The sequence below is a fragment of the Rousettus aegyptiacus genome, unplaced genomic scaffold (genome assembly GCF_014176215.1).
Source record: "Rousettus aegyptiacus isolate mRouAeg1 unplaced genomic scaffold, mRouAeg1.p scaffold_m13_p_1, whole genome shotgun sequence".
NCBI lineage: Eukaryota > Metazoa > Chordata > Mammalia > Chiroptera > Pteropodidae > Rousettus > Rousettus aegyptiacus.
In genome coordinates, this window is record NW_023416284.1 from 12,725,295 (window position 1) to 12,741,195 (window position 15,901).

Sequence of the window (15,901 nt, forward strand, 5' to 3'; positions counted from 1 at the left end):
TGAACCCCTGGCTTCAGCTTCAAGGCTAGTCAAACACCAGATGCCGCTTCCTTCTAAGGAGTCAAGAGCCTCCAGTAAGTGTTCCCTCCCCAGCCCCTGGAGGCCTCTGAGGGACCCTGTGACCTCGGCTGCAAAAGAGGGCTGGCTCAGATGTGGGGTGCCCTGGTACCGACTCTGGACACCCAGCACTCTCTCTTCCACCCAAGACCCTAACTCAGCAGTTCCCCTTCCATTTCTAGGGAGACCTAGAATCCCTCGCATTTATACATTTTTTTCAGCTTTCCAAAGTGTACTTTACTCATTCCCGTATTTGATTCTCACAACACACATGTGTGAAGCAACAGGCTTAGAGGGGCTGAGGTGACTCTCCAGGGTTACAACCACAGTGACAACTCTTGGCTTCTATCTCTGCCCTCTCACAGCCCTCTGGGCAGCCAGAACGAGCCTTTAAAAAGGAAATTCGAATCTTGTTGCTCCCTTGTTTAAAACTCTACAGGGACAGTCCCTTTACCAGTTCCCCATGGCCCCTGCTCCCTACCTCGTTCTCGTAGACCCTGATTTGCTTGGCCCTCAGATTCTCCAAGTTTCTCCTCCCTACTCGTAACCTTTATAGCATAGTTCCTTCTGTTTGGAACATTCTTTCCTCGTCTCTGCTCCTCCCATGGCTGGCTCCTGCTTCAGAGCTCAGCTAAAATGTCCCCTCCTCAAATGTCCTGACTGCCCTAAGTAGCCCCTCAAATTCTGCATTACAGCACCCCATTTTTCCCTTTATAGTGTTTATTACAATCTGTTTTTATTATTATTATTACTATTGGTTTTTTTTTTTTTTTTTTTTGGTTATCTCCTTCCCCCTCTTCAAAATTGCGAGCTTTATAGGGGCTGGTACCTTGTCTGGCACAGAGAATTCCCATCACTCGGCATACGGTAGGTGCTCAACAGATAGTTAAAATAAATGGTGGAACAAGTGGAGAAGTGACATTTACCCTGGGGCAGTGCCTTTAAATCCTTCTGCATCTAACTTTGCAATGCCCAGGGACAAAGGTGTAAGGGACACAGGTCCTGGGGGAGGCAGAGTACTATGGCCGGAATTTTAATTCTGGAGTCTTCTGCCTCACTCTCACTGGGTAGAGGAGTTCCCATCACCCAGCCCAGAGAGAAAGGGCTCCCAGGCTTCTTCACTTCACGCTGGGTTACAGCTGGGCTTTTTCTGAAACAAAGACAGTTACACTAACAGGTGTCAACCACCTAAGGAAAAGACCCTTGAAAAAGAAGTTCAGTTCACCAAGCGTCTCCCTACCTCAGCACAGCAGGTACTATTTCCTGGGCACCTAGGAGAAGGAGGTATTTGTCAGTTCTTTTATACCCCTCATCTCATTTAAGCCTCTCACGCACCTTCTCTCTGAAGCAGGTATTCCTGGCCCCTTTCGCAGAGCCTGAAACTGAGGCCCAGGTACAGTGAAAACGTGGCTCTTCCTCTTTCGTCTCTTTTCAGAGGTCAGCCCTTCTTGGAAGCTCCACTGACCACCTTCCCAACTCCAGATGGCGTCTGGTTCCCTGCTGCGTTCCCCCCTCAAGCTTCCTTCTACGGAAGCACACAGTACTCTAGCGGGAGAACCTTGAAGGCAGGGGCTGGGTCTTGTCAGGTTGGAAGCCCATCCCAGGGGCGGGGCCATCTATCCCGCTGCAGCCAATCTGTGGATGGACGACATGAGGAGAGTGGCTCCAAGCAGAAATCTCCTGAGATGGAGAGCTTTTATTTTTCATCACACAAAAGATGAGGGGCCTTAAAGTGAAACTGAACCCACCTCAGGCGTGGGAATGGCTTAGCCGGCTCTGCTACAGTAGGCCCCAGTAGGTAAGTGACATTCCAACAACAATGGCAGCCCTATCATTGTACCCGCCCAGAGCCAGGGTGGGGCCTTTCATTCACGGTCTTGTGGGATCCCCACACCTACCTAGAGCCTCAGCCTCAGCAGGTATCGCTTCCGTTTTACAGGCAAAGCAGAAGCAGAGAGGAGTGGAGAGACAAAACATATCTCCCCTGACACCACGATGCTCTGTGGGGTGGGAATCAGCACTTCGGCTTTACAGATGAGAAGACTGAAGATTAGAGAGGAGGGAGGACTTGTCCCCCTTGCCTATCCCAAGTCACCTGGCTAGAGAGTAAAGGAGCCAGAATGTGACTCCTTACTGATATGATGCTGCCACCAGAGAACCCCAGCTACTCAGCTAGTAAGTGGCAGAGCTTGGCCTAGAACCTGGGTCCTGACTCCTGGTCCCATGCTCATTGAGGAAGGGGGACCCACTTTTACAGGGAGGAACCTCATGGAGTCCAGGGACACTGAGCTGGCCTCATTTGTGGCTGTACGTGCCACACCTGGCTGCAAGTTTCAGGGAAAGGGGAACCGCTGCTTGGTGGGGAGCCTCTGCCATGAAATACTCGTTCCTCTCACACCCCGCCCCACAGAGCCGTGGAGGAGAAGAACTCTGGGCCTGGTGTTCATGAGAAGGCCTTGAAAACCAACAGGGGGAGGACCACGGCTCGTCTCCCAAAGTCAAATGACGATATGATGGTGCCAGCTCTGGAAACCCCACCCTGTGGAAATCAAAGGCCTAGAGTGCACAGAAATGAGAAATATATAAACACTCACGTGGCTCTGACGACAAAGGCCTCTGGCCTAGTGGCACCTGGGCATGATCCTATTTGTCTCAATTGCATTAGTCACTCAGATGTCTCTTGTGGTTGGTTTGCCCAAGGCAGGGGATCTTCAAAGAATTTTGGAGCATGTCAGAGGCAGGAAAAAGCAGCCCCTGAGTGAAATTCACAGGACTGGGTTTCCTTGGCCACACCCTCCGCTCTATTTTTATCATAGATTTCTAAGCTTCAGCTCCTTCTGGATGCAGCCCTTTACGGCCAATGACCCTGTCAATTCCTGCCTCTCTAGTGCCAATAATTAGCTGGGATCTGTTAAATCCTATGTGTCGTTTCATGTCATATGTTAATTACATACTTACACTTAGCAGACACAATAATATAGTAGGTAAAAGCTCTACATCTGAACCTCAGTTAGATCCCCACTGTCGCTTCCTAGCTGTATGACCTTGGGCGAGTGACTCAGCCTCTCTGTGCCTCGGTTGTCTCATCTATAAAATACCGAAGATAATAACAGTACCTCTTTCATAGGACTGTTATAATACTTAAGCGAGTTAATATAAAGTGCTGAGCACACAGCGAGTGCCCACTAAGTGTTAGCAGTTATTACTTGTATAATTGTTTCTTATAAGACACAGGCTCAAAACTTCCAGTTGATCCCCACTGTCTAAAGAAGAAAATCTAAACTCCTTAGCTTGGCATTCAAGGACTCTCTCATCTGGCCTAAACCTACCTTTCTAGGCTCACCCTCCACATACTCATCAGGTGTGTGGTCATCACCCTGACCCCAGATCTATCTCTGTAGGTGTTGAGCACTCAACAGGAGCTCACCTAACCCTCGATGCTTGTCAGGCTTTGTGCTGCCAGCTGAGGAGACAGCCCGGCATAGGACTCAGTCCCCACCCTCAAGGAACCTGCCCCTGATGTCCCCTCTCAGGACCGTGTGCCCTCCACCTCAACTACTGCTTTCCGTCTCTGACCTACCACCTATTCCATGAAGCCCTCCTCCCCTCCCCAGTCAGAAGGAATTATGCCCTTCTTGCTGGAGGGCCCCTGGTGTAGCACCTGTGTTACATTCAGGCTTTCATCTAGGCATCTTTATCCCTGGGATGGAGAAGACCTAGGGGTGGGCAGCAACCACATTATTACCAACTGCATGGTGCCCAGCACAGGACCTGGTACATAGGTAACTGGTTAATTTGTATCCCAGATTTGGCTAGGGCATAGGCATCTGTGATTCTACAAAGACATAGTAGAGTTTAGTTGCTTGATGACAATCAAGTAAAATTCAAATAGGGCATCTGTGGTCAATGGGCCAGATGGTAAAAATATGGCCATCACTCCTAAAGATGACATCACGTGACATTTATTACTACTATTACATTATTCATTATATTACTCAGTGTCTTTTTCCATGATTAATTTCTTTTGAAATTTACCACGCAGTTCTGAAAGAGTGAACTGCTTCTTTGTATTTTGATAAGAGGAATTCTATGAATCAGCTCATATCATTTTTTTCCTTGGCTGCCAGGAAGCTCAACCCCAAACCAGAAACTCACCCATAGGCATTTTCCTTGTCCACATTTTCCACAATATTTTCTCTGATCCTTATTTTCTATTTCTACTGCATATCATTTATTGAATCACCATCATGGATAAAGTGAATTAGGAACAATCCCTTCCCTGATCCACTCTCCTGGAAATGTAGCTTTGAGGCATTTACTGAACACTGGGGACTGAGGCCATAAAGACAGACCTGGTTCTGACCTCAGGTTTTCTGGCTCATGTGACCATATCATTTCCTCTTCCAGGTCTCAGTTTCCTCATCTGTAAAAAGGGTCATTGTGAAGATTAAATGAGCTGAAACACGAACTTCCTGGCATATAACGTCCCATCCCCAAGTAAAATGGTACCTGACAGACATGCTGTAGTACCCATCTCATACCTCCTTTTCAAAATTTTCATGTTTACTTTTCCACTTGCTTCTTGTCCATATTTTCCAATCTTGGCCTTAGTTCAGCCAACATTTGGCATTAATCTAGCCCTTCTGCTGCACTCAAAGCAAAAATGAGAGACTTCCTGAGTGGTCACGGTTAACATCAACAGTGATAAGTCCAGGACGACTTAGCAATAGCGAGTATGCCCTCACGATACCACGTGATGTAAACGGTGCTTTACCCCGTGGCCTTCCTTCTAAAAACACATTACCTCAGGCTAATCATGAGAAAAACATCAGACAAATCCCAACTGAGGGACATTCTACAAAATACCTGCCTGGTACTCCTCAAAACTCACATCAAAAACAAGGCAAGTCTGAGAAACTGTCATGGCCAAAAGGAGCTGAAGGAGACAACTAAATGTAATGGGGTATCCCAGATGGGATCCTAGAACAGAAAGAGGATATTAGGTTAAAAACTAAAGACATCTGAATAAAGTATGGATTTTAGTTAGTAATAATATATCAATATCAGTTCATTAATTGTAATAAATGTATCATATAACTTAAGATGTTAATAACAGGAAATTGGGTGTGAGGTATAAGGGAACTCTGTACTACCTTCCCAGTAATGATATAAAGCTAAAAGTGTTCTAAAATAAAATGTATATTAAAAAAAAAAAAATACCCCCCAGAACAGAAAACAGAGTTGTCAACTCTGACACAAGCCTGGCGCTGCCCACGTCTCAAGGTTCTTTTTACACACTTATCTTACCATGATCACCCTGGAATAAGCCCTGGGATCCCCATTTCACAGATGCAGAGGCTAAGGCCAGAGGTAAGAGGCAGCACGCCAGAGCGGGGCTCAATCCCAGACCTAAAGGTAGGTAACACTCAGGAAGAGACTGGAAGGCCAAGGGCACAGAGCATATGTGGGAGGTCAAGGTTGCTAACCGCCTCATCGGAGAAGGTGTCAGCCCCGCCAGCCAATGAGTCAGTCAATCACCCTGGTCTGGACCGGAGTCCCACGCCGGGCTTTCCCTAATGTGTGGGCAGTGGGAGATTTGCCCACACACGCAGGGAGCTGGAAAACACTCACACACTTGGCCTGGTGTGTAGGCTCGCTTGCCTGCAGGCCCTGGGAAGCACTGAAAGCCTTACGTAGTGCTACCAGCCAACGGGCTGAGGCCATCCCACACCCAAGCCCCAAACCTGGCCAGCAGCTCTTCCTTACTCCACAGGCCGCTCATCTCACCGCTGACCATCCAGCCCCATGCACAGGGCACAGGTCCTACCACACCTCTCTCCAGCCCACCCACCTGACAGCCTCCGTCTGTCATCTCTGCCCTTCTGTTCAGGCCCACTTGATCCTGCCCCCTTCCCCAGGAAGCCTTCCCTGATTCGCCCCCTGACCCTCTTGATCTCTAATTAGCATTCCCCTCAGTCCCTCATCTCCGGGCTGGCTCCAGGCAGAAACTTCTAAGCTAACTGATATGATCTAATCATTCTCCTCCCAACAGTAGCTCCCTGGAACTGGCAGAAGAACACATGAGATTTGGCCTGGCTTCCACCCGCCCTCCTTCTACCCCCAGGATCTGGCTCATGGCTCCTCGCTAGCCTCTCTCTCACCTCTCCTCCCTCACATGCTCAAACCTCAAATATGAACATGCTTCCTGTTTCTAGGCCTTTGCATATCCACTGCCCTCTGCCCATGAGGCCTTTCTTCTCCTCCTTCCCCTGGCTAACCCTTCAGCTCAGATGCATCTTCTTCCAGACAGCCTTCTTGGACTTGTGGACTATGATCCTTCCTCCTTGCTCCCCAGGAGCACCCTGCATGGCCTTCTAGCATCTCATCCCAACGGGGAGACCACAGCCAAGTGCAGCTGTGGGACCTGGACGGTCATTCCACTTCCTTCCTGTGCTGTGGTTTTCTCATCTGTCAGGTGAAGATGATACCTACTCCATAGGGTCTTTATACATAGTAAACAAAATAAGACACATCAAGTCTTCAGCCCCGTGCCTCACAGAGAAGTGGCACCGGGTGGATGTTAGCCTGTGTGGTGGTAGGTCCAGAAAGGGCTGACTCATCCAGTCGCACTGAGAATGACAGAAGATGGGAAGGGAAGGAAAAGCTAGAAGGACCTATGACATGCCAGGCGGCGGGCCTGGTACTTGTTGGCACATATTATCTCCTTGATCCTTTCCTGTTACATCGTGTAAAACAAATGTAATACAGGGACGGTTAGTAACTTGTCCAAAGTCACACATCTGGTAAATAACAAAGCCTGGTTGGGAACCCAGGTGTACCTCTCCCCAAAGCTTGTGGTTTTGCCATTACAACAAATAAAATGGCAGCCCCAGCCCGCTCCTTCCTTACCACTTCAGGCACCACATCCTGGCCTGGTTAAAGGGGCCAAGCTGTCCATTCTGATCTCTGAGCACCAAGCTTGAGACAGACCAGAAACCTACAGCTGACCCTAAGCTGTGCAGGACGACCAGGCTGGGTAAGTCGCAAGCTGAGACCAAGTGTGCCAAACAATTTGCTGATCTAATCACATAAAACTTAGGACAAAGTTAATCTGTCTCACTTAATGATATTTATGATGATGATGACAGAGCTGCCCAGTAATTAGGCTCAGCCAGGAAGCAGCTCAGGGAAATGGTTGTAATTAGTATTTGTGTTACACAGGGTCAGGTGAGGGCTGGAAAGAGGGAGGAGGAAGCAGGTAGGGCAGGCAGCTGTAGGGACTACTTAGATCCAGGAACTGAGGATGGTGGCCGGGGAGCTCACCGTTTGTGCCAGGCCCTGTGCCAACCAACTCATGAGGATGGTTTGACTTTCATGATAACTCTGTGATGTGGGCCCTATCATCCTTTTTCTAAGGTGAGGAAGCAAGCTCAGAGAGGTCCGTTCACTTGTCCAAAGTCACACAGCCGGCGAAGAACAGAGCCAGGATTCACAGAGGCCTGTCCATCTCCCTGCTCCAGCCCAGGTGACGTTCCAGATAGTAGGAAGTAAACAGGGCCTGAGCTAGCAGGCAGGAGATCCATATTCTGGTCCCAGGTCTGACACTGTCTTATCCCAGGCCTCAGCAAGTGTCTCCTCTCCAGGACACCAAGAGGAGGTGTGGCGGTCAGGCTGGGAGTGGCTGAGAATGTGAACTTGGGAGCGAGGCTCCTGGGATTCTAATCTCGGGGCATGCCACTTCACCATCTGAGCCTCAGTGTCCTTGTCTATAAAATGGAGGCAACACGTATCACCCTCATAGGGTTTGTGAGGGTTAAATAACCTAAAAAACTTAGAACGGTGCCTGAATACTATCATCATTTATGAGGAAATCATGCGCTTTGGGGTCAGTTTTTCTATCTGTAGATTGGAGAGGCACTTGCTGGATTAGACAGTGGTTCGCGAGCATATACATTTTAAATCCCATACAACCTTTTATTTTAAAAACTTAACAAGGCAACCCAAATACAAAAGAGATATAAGTGGGGCTGCCATTGATGCAGTCAGTGACCCTATATACTAACCCCAAGCCTGGCTTCCTCAGGAGTTCCAAGGAACAGAGTTTTAAAATCACTCATCTACAGTTCTCTCAGCAGTAACGGCTCTTAAAGCTCTGAGATTCAAGGTGAGGGTGATGCAGGAGGTGAGGACCTGGGGCTGGCTCGGGTGGAGCTTCTCCAGCGGTAGGGACACATGGGGACTGTGGGACAGGCTGGGCCATGCCCATGGCGGAGTCCACTGGTGCCTACTGGCTTCCACCATTCAAGCTGGACAACTGTCTTCCCAGGAGGCAGCTGACAAGCAGAAGGAAGAGCACTGGACCTGGAGTCCAGCCCAGCCACATGGCCTCGGACAGATCATATCACCTGTCACCTCTCTGCGCCTCATGGTCCAGATGGGGATAGCACAATCCACATCTGGTAACATCGGAACCAAACTGAGTCACAGGCGCACATAGGCTTTGCAACTGAGAAAGACGGTCCCAAACTAACGTTTTCACTTCTTTCCCCTCCTAAGAGCACGGAGTTTGGAGCCAGACTATGTAGTTTCAAGTCTTGACACTACCAGCTAGGTAGGGTTCAGTTACGGAGCCTGTTTCCTCCTGTGTAAAGGACAACACAAAGGGCTTAGCATTGTGCCCGCCACACAGTAAGCGCTCAATTAGTGTCTGCTGCTCTTGGGTTTGGGGGACCAATAACTAAAAGCAAACTTGCTCCCTAGAGCCCACGATGTAGACACAGCTGAAGAGGGGTGAGTGGCTGGCTCCTCCCAACCCTCTAACGCATGCAGGTTCAAACACAGTGGTTGAGATTTTTTGGTTCTGTGCTAAGGTGTGGGCTCAAGCTTTTCTGGCCTACACTGGGGATATGTCTGTCCTTTGTCGTTAAAAGGTCAATTCAATTCAAAAGCTGTTTCTTGGAGGTTCTGTGATGGCTGTTTATGAGCACCTATCATATGCCAGGCCTTCACCGCAACCCTACATGGTAGGTAGCACTGTGCCCATTTGACGGATGAGGAAACTGAGGCTCATAGTGGTGACATGACCACCCCAAGGCCAGGCTGCCTCTTTGCAACATAAAGGATCTGGAGCCAGGCCCAGAGGGTTCCCCTGGTGAAGGCTGCTAGAAGGCTTGTGAAGGCCCTGGGATGACAGAAAGGCCATGTTACTCGGTGTTCTGGCAGGAGGTGGCATCTTCAGAGTGGGAAGACCCAGCTGGCATCAGGTCTTACTCAGGAAACAACCCTGACCTCAGCGGAACCAGAACCCTGACTGGCTGAGCCCTCCAAAGCCCAGCATCATGTTACCTCCTCCAGGACGTCCTCCTTGACTAGTCCTGCTACCTCATCCCTCCTCTGGCCCACACACAGCCCTGTGCTGTGCACCAGAGCAGTGCTGAGCTCTCTATACACATCCGTCACTCAGTCCTGCCAGCAGCTTCCTGGTGGTGATGTTCACCTGTCTGAGCTTTGGCTTCCTCAATGGTAAATGTGTGAGAACGAGAGTACATATCTCGAAAGTGGGTGCGAAGGTCAAATAGGAAAAAAACAAAACAAAACACAACGATAATGGCGAGCGCTTACTTACCACTTACTTCCTACCAGACCCTGGTGAGGTGAACAGAGAAGATGAGGGAGATGAGGGGAGGGTCTGGCCGTTTCCCGCCAGTGACCACAGATCCTCTTCCCCTCAACTCCTGGTCCTGAGGAATGAAGCCAAACGGAGCGGAAAAGGCACTAGAGCGGGAGCCGGGAGTCCGGGTTTGGGTCCCGGCTATGCCCTCTCTGGGCTTCAGTTTCCTCACGCCCCTCCCTCTACCCCCCCCCCAAAAAAAAAGTAGGAGGAGATGATGGAAATACAGTTTTGTTTTGCCAGGTGATCCTTATCTTCCCCTTCCCAATCGTCCTCAAGTGAGGCTTGTCCGGACGAAACACATCGGGTGGGGATGCCCCAGCCACCAGCTCCCCGGGCAGCGGCAGCTTGGCCTGGCCCTGGGCCCTGCCGGCTGGTTCTCCTCCTCACCCCCGCCATCCTCCTGGGCCTGGGCTCTCCCCGTGCTGGATTCCTGCTACTTCTGCCCCCACTTGCCCAGTGCTCCCTGACACCTGCATCGAGCATCAGCCAGGCTTTCATCTTCGCATCATCTTGGCTGCTTTCCAGCACTTCCTAAAATTGGGGCTCTACCAACTGACAGCCAAGGTGCCCGGACATGAAAACTGCCTGTGCCAGGGCAGTCCCGGCGGGTGGGGCCGGGGCGCTCGCTCTCCCATTGCTTGTTCAGGGTGGTAGCTGGCAAAAGCTGCACCCCAAGAGGTATAACCATCCTCGGCAGCCTTACTCCCCCTTTCCCTGGAGAGCATGTGCAGTGGCTAGAAGCACGGACTCGGGAACCAGACAGTCAAGGTTCAAATCCTAGCCAAGTACTCACTCTGTAACCTTGGGCAAGTCACTTAATCCCTCTCTATGGCTCAGCTTACTCATCTGTTAAATGGATTATTAATAAATTGTTAGGAGGATTAGATGACTTAATAACATCAAGCACTTAGAATGCGACCTGAAACAAAGGAACCACTCAGCAAACATCAGCTGTTACGACTACCCATGTTCTGATTAGCCCAAGGCAGAACTCACAAAGTGGCAGTCCACAGGTCAAGTCTTATTTGGCCTGCCGTGCTGTAAAAGATTCTGAAATGCCAATATTTAGGAGATTTTACACAAAAATCAGCATTTTCAGCTTTCCTTTAAAAAAAGAAAGACTTGGCAATGCTGGGCCCACATTCTCAAGTGGCAAGAGCAAGCTGGAGCTGAGGAGTGGCTGCCCCCTTTGGACACGCCACGAGTCCCTAGGACACCACAACTACCCACCCTCCCCCCACCCCTTCTTGTCTCCTCACTGTGGCCCAAGGTCAGCTGTCATTTTTCATCAGTCTGGGGCTCTGTTTCTCATAACAAAGAGAAAGGAGAAATATTTATTGTCCCTTTGTCTCGGTCAAAAGTAGGAAAATGATTTTATGTAAGGCTTAAAAACAGGCAAAACTAATGTATAGTGACAGACATCAGAATAGCGGTTGCCTCTGAGGATGGGACTTACTGGAAAGGGGCCTGAGGGCGCTTTCTGGGGGAATGGGAACATGGAAATGTCCTATATTTTGATTCCACTGCGGGTACACGGTGTCTGTCAAAACTCATCCAACTGTTTGCTTTTGGCCTGTGTATTTTATTCTGTGTAAATTACATCTCACTAAGGGAAAAAAAAAGTGGAAAATCGAAAAATAGGTCAGGAGGGTCTCATGTTTCAATAACAGTGACTGACTCTTTTCGTGGGTGTGTAGAAAATGCCTATGAGTTTAATGTACTGACAAAGAAGACACACCTAAGGTGCCCCTGGGAAATCACCCCAGTTTCCCTGCTGATGTTGGAGTTTGAGACCTACGTACAGTACAACACCATGAATGACTAATCTTCAAAGAACTGTACAGATAGATGCATGATGTCCAACACAGTGGCCATTAGCTGCATGTGACTACTGAAATGAAAATTAATTAGAAAGATAAAAATTAAGTTCCTCATTCGTACCAGTCGTATTTCAAGTGCTCAATCGCCATACATGATTAATGGGCAGTACAAATATAGAACATTCCCATTATCACAGAAAGCTCACTGGACAGCTCTGGTGTCCATGCTGGCTATAAAGCCGGGCTCCCTTCTGGGTCCCCCTGCCAGGGCAGGCACCACGATCACCGCTGTGCAGCCCCTGACGCGGAGCGGGGGCTCAGTAAACATGAGCTGAATGAATGGATGGAAGTAGAAGCAGCAAACAAGAAAACCGGGGTTTGAATTGCACCTCTGGCCCTTGCCAACTGTGGGGTCTCCAGTAAAACGCCCCAAGCTTAATCTCTTCTTCCTCTCAGGACTGGGCACATGAACCAATGTCCTTGTGGTTGCTCGAAGTCCCAAGGGCCAGGGAAGGGCCTGTGGGAGAACTGACATGCCAGCAAGTCCCCCCTGAATTCTAGAACAGGAGGGAGGCGTGGCGGTGGTGGCCGGGGCGGCTGGGGGCGCATTTCCATTTGTGAGAGAAGCTTTTGAAAATGAGGGGCGGGGTCGGGCAGTGGTAAAGATAAAGCAGGCTGGGCCCAACTCTGCGGGTTCCAAAGGGAGGGCTGCTGGGCATGGGGGAAATCTGCGTTAGCCCCCAGGCCTGGCCCTGGACCATGAGCTGGGAAGCAGCATCGGACACCCACAGGCGCTGCTGTGCTTGGAATGGCTGGGACAGGGAGCCGGCTCAATCCCCAAAGAGACCCCTTTGTCCTGTAGGGTGTGAACCTCCCATCTAAGCAGGCCAGGATGAGGCTCATGATGGGGGCTGCTGGGAGGCCAGAGGGCCGGCTGGGTCCTGAGCAAGGGGATGGGCCAGGTTTGTCTTTCCAGCATCCATCCTCCAAATTCAGCCATACAGAGCCTCCTAGAAGCCAGGAATGTCATTCTCATCTGTTTATTCATTCCACAAATATTTATCAGGTACCAGGAAATGAGCTCCATGCTTGATATACATCGCTGAACAAGACAAAATCCTTGCTCTCAGGAACTTGAATTTTAATGAGAGCCAGACAACAAACAATGTTGCTAAGAGTTATAATAATAATAGCATCTGACCTTTATTGAGTGCTTACTGTATGCCCAGCACTATACTAAGTGCTTTTTAATGCATTTCTCATTTAATCCTTACAAAAATATGTATTATTATTGACCCCATTTTACAGGTGAGGAAACACTGGCACAGCGAGGTTATAGCCAAGATCATCCAGCTCTAAGTGGCAGAGTTTTGGATTTGAACTCAGGCAATCTGACTCGAGTTCCCGCTCCTAACCAGTACCCTGGCTGCCTTACTGTATAGGAACTTGGGTTACAAGCCAGTGCAGCAGGGCAGAGTGGGAGAGAATGCCTGGAGAGGCTTGAGGAAGGCTTCTGTGAGCAGGTGACAGGTATGCTGAAACCAGAATGAGGGGGTGTCAGTTTACAACAGCACCTCAGGCAAACAGAACTAACCGCAAGAGCAAAGCCCCAGAGGTGGGACCAAGTAGAGCGTTCAAGGAGCGGGAAGAGGGCAATGTGGTGGGAGGGGAGGGAAACAAGGGGACCCCCCCCTCCACGTCACTTCATTCTACAGATGAACTAACTGAAGCCGAGAGACAGGAAGCCTCGTAAGCAAGCTGAACCAGGGGCCCCGCCAGGACCAGAAGCCAGGCCTCTGGACTCTCAGCCCAGTGCTCCTTCTAACGCCTGGCACACCTGTGCCATGAATGCTAAAGGCTCGGTGATGAGGCCTGAGCCAACTTGGGCTTACTGAGGATGACTGCGGGGAGCTGATGGTCCGTTGTCTCTCCTCCCCTTCCTTCTAGGTCCAGCGTGTCGGCTCCTGGCCTGCACGCTGCTCAGGACACCTGTCCATGTTTCCCCAGCCAGGGCTGCATAACACTGGCCACCCGCCTTACCACACCGGACGCGGGCTCACTCCCCTAAATTCACTTTTGCTCTTCCCAGCAACTCTGAGGGGTTGGAGTGAGGATCTCCAGTCACGGATGGGAAGATAGATTTTAAAGTCAGACACATGCAGCTCAGCTATTTAGTAACTGGGACACTGAGTGGATCACATCACCTCTTTGAGCCTTTCTTTCCCTGTCTATGCAATGAGAGCATCAGTGGCTTCCTGGAGGGTTGTTAGGAGCATCAAATGAGACACTGTGGGAAGTACCAAGTGCAGGGGCCGGCACGGCACGTTTCATAAAAGGCAGCTTTCGAAGATTCTCGTTACAGTCACGCACGTGAGGATGTCATGAGCACGAGGGCACCAGGAGACCTTTCCTTGCACCCCGGGGCCATTCTGGTCATGCTCCTTGCCAGGTCCGGAGCTCAGGTTCTGGAGCAAAAAGCTTGGGATTCTTCTCACCACTGAGGAAAACAGCCGAGGGCTGGAAGTGGAATCTCTGCCTTGCCAACCAGAGACCATACCTGCTACGGCGGCTGTGCCCACAAGAGAGGCTGCTGCTCCTGGGCACTGAGCCCCAGACAGGAACTGGGAAGGGTCAGATAAAGCCTTTGTGGAAGGACCAGGGCAGAGCCCCTGCCCACATGGGAGCCTGAGCCCACCTTGCACATCCCTATGGGTCAGAGCCTGGGGCAGGATAGAAGAGAAGAGCCTGGCTCACTGTTTTCCTAATAGCAATGGGTCACATCCCTCTGGATCCCCTCGGAGGCTCCAGACACATCACCTCTAGAAACCTGCCTGCTCCACTCCTGTGTAATCCATAATCCAGCTCCTGCCACCCTCACGAGAACAGCCCACGCATCCCCTGGAGCACGCCTCCACTTCCCTACCTCCGGACCTTTGCTTATGCTGTTTCCTCCACCTGGAGAGCTTTGCTCCTTGCTCTGCTCTCAAAAGGATTTTTGCTCCAAGCTAAAGTAGCTCCTTCTTCTGACCTTTAGTTTCACAAGTATTTATTGAAACGCTTTAGATCAGCTGGCCTCCTTTCTCTCATGTCCTGCTAGGGCTCAGACACAAGGGCACAATCAGAAACCTTAGTTCTCAGTCCTTACCTCAGAGGCCACTTGCATAGGACTCCCAGGGGCTGCTGGGGTCCTCCCTTGGAGGAATGGAAAAGCATTCTTCCATTAGGGAGAAACAAAATCCCTTCTGTGGAATCGGGGGTAAGTAGAGGAAAGGTGTCCTGTGGGAAGGGCTCTGGAGTATGTCCTAGAACTCCCTCAAATCAGGGATGAGGCTGGAGACAGGGGTGAGGCTATCCAGGGCCTGGGACATGGACCTAGAAAATCTGGCTGTGTGACCTCAGGCAAGTGACCTACCCTTGGTGAGCCTCGAAAGCTTCACTTATACATTGGGGCTGATTACTCCCTATCTCTGTAAATAGAAGGGAAAGCCCTTGGGACGAGGGAGGTGCTTAGCCTGGGGAAAGCTGGACCTGTGGACTAATGCTGACCTCCCCAGGGCTCTGTTAAGAAAATGCTGCAGCTCCAAGCACCTCTCCCCTTCCCGGCCTCCCCTGCCAGGAGTGGTTTTAAAACTCCCCAGCACCTTGGCTAGAAGCCAGAGCTTCTTAAAGTTACTTACCTCCTGCTGAGGGCTTAGCTGGACCCAGCCAGAGCCCATCATTCATTCACTGTTTCTGGAGATTATCACGGTTCACAGAACAGCAGGGCGCCTGGCAGGAACCTGGCCCTAGCTCTTCTCTAGCTGGGGGCCTGAAAGTGGGCCAGGAGAGCACCCCACTTCCTCTGAGAGCATCCACAGCACATGCCCTCCCACCCTTTCTCCATTACCCAGGCCACGCGTCAATTCTGGGGTTCTGGGGTCGCATCCTAGGCATGAGCACTGCGATCTCATCCCCACTGAGGCATGAGACATGGGGTTCCATGTGAAGAACTCTGAGCGAGAGTCAGGGGGCGATCACTCCCACTTTGTGCTTAGGAAAATAAACCACTAAAAGTAAATATGCCACTAAGAAAACAAACCTCCACAGCCAGACTACTTGGGTTCAAATCCTAGCTCTGTCATTTACCAGCTATGTTTCCCTGAACAAGTTACTTAACCTCTCTGTGCCTCCATTTTCTTACCTGTAAAGGAGTAAAAGAACAGTGCCTACCTCGCTGGGTTGTTTGGAGGATGGAATTAGTCTTTTGTAAAGTGTTTACCACAGCACCTGATACAGAGTGAGTGCTGGATTGGTTAGTTGAATGACTAAGTGAAATCGATGCATCCACACTCTGCTCCGTGGCATGTGAGGC

General features: G+C 50.3%; 1 protein-coding gene across 4 annotated transcripts in view; it reads right to left on the reverse strand.

Moving 5' to 3' along the window:
- Positions 1-15,901, reverse strand: part of ECE1 (endothelin converting enzyme 1) — a 95,662-nt gene that overhangs the window by 50,576 nt on the left and 29,185 nt on the right. Inside the window, exon 1 of one of the 4 annotated variants that reach the window (XM_016149237.2) lies at positions 1,393-1,652. The exons of the other annotated variants lie outside the window; for them this stretch is intronic. The gene's annotated coding sequence lies outside the window, so the exon portion shown is untranslated. Of the gene's footprint in view, positions 1-1,392; positions 1,653-15,901 lie in introns of those variants that run through there. 4 annotated transcript variants of the gene reach the window in all.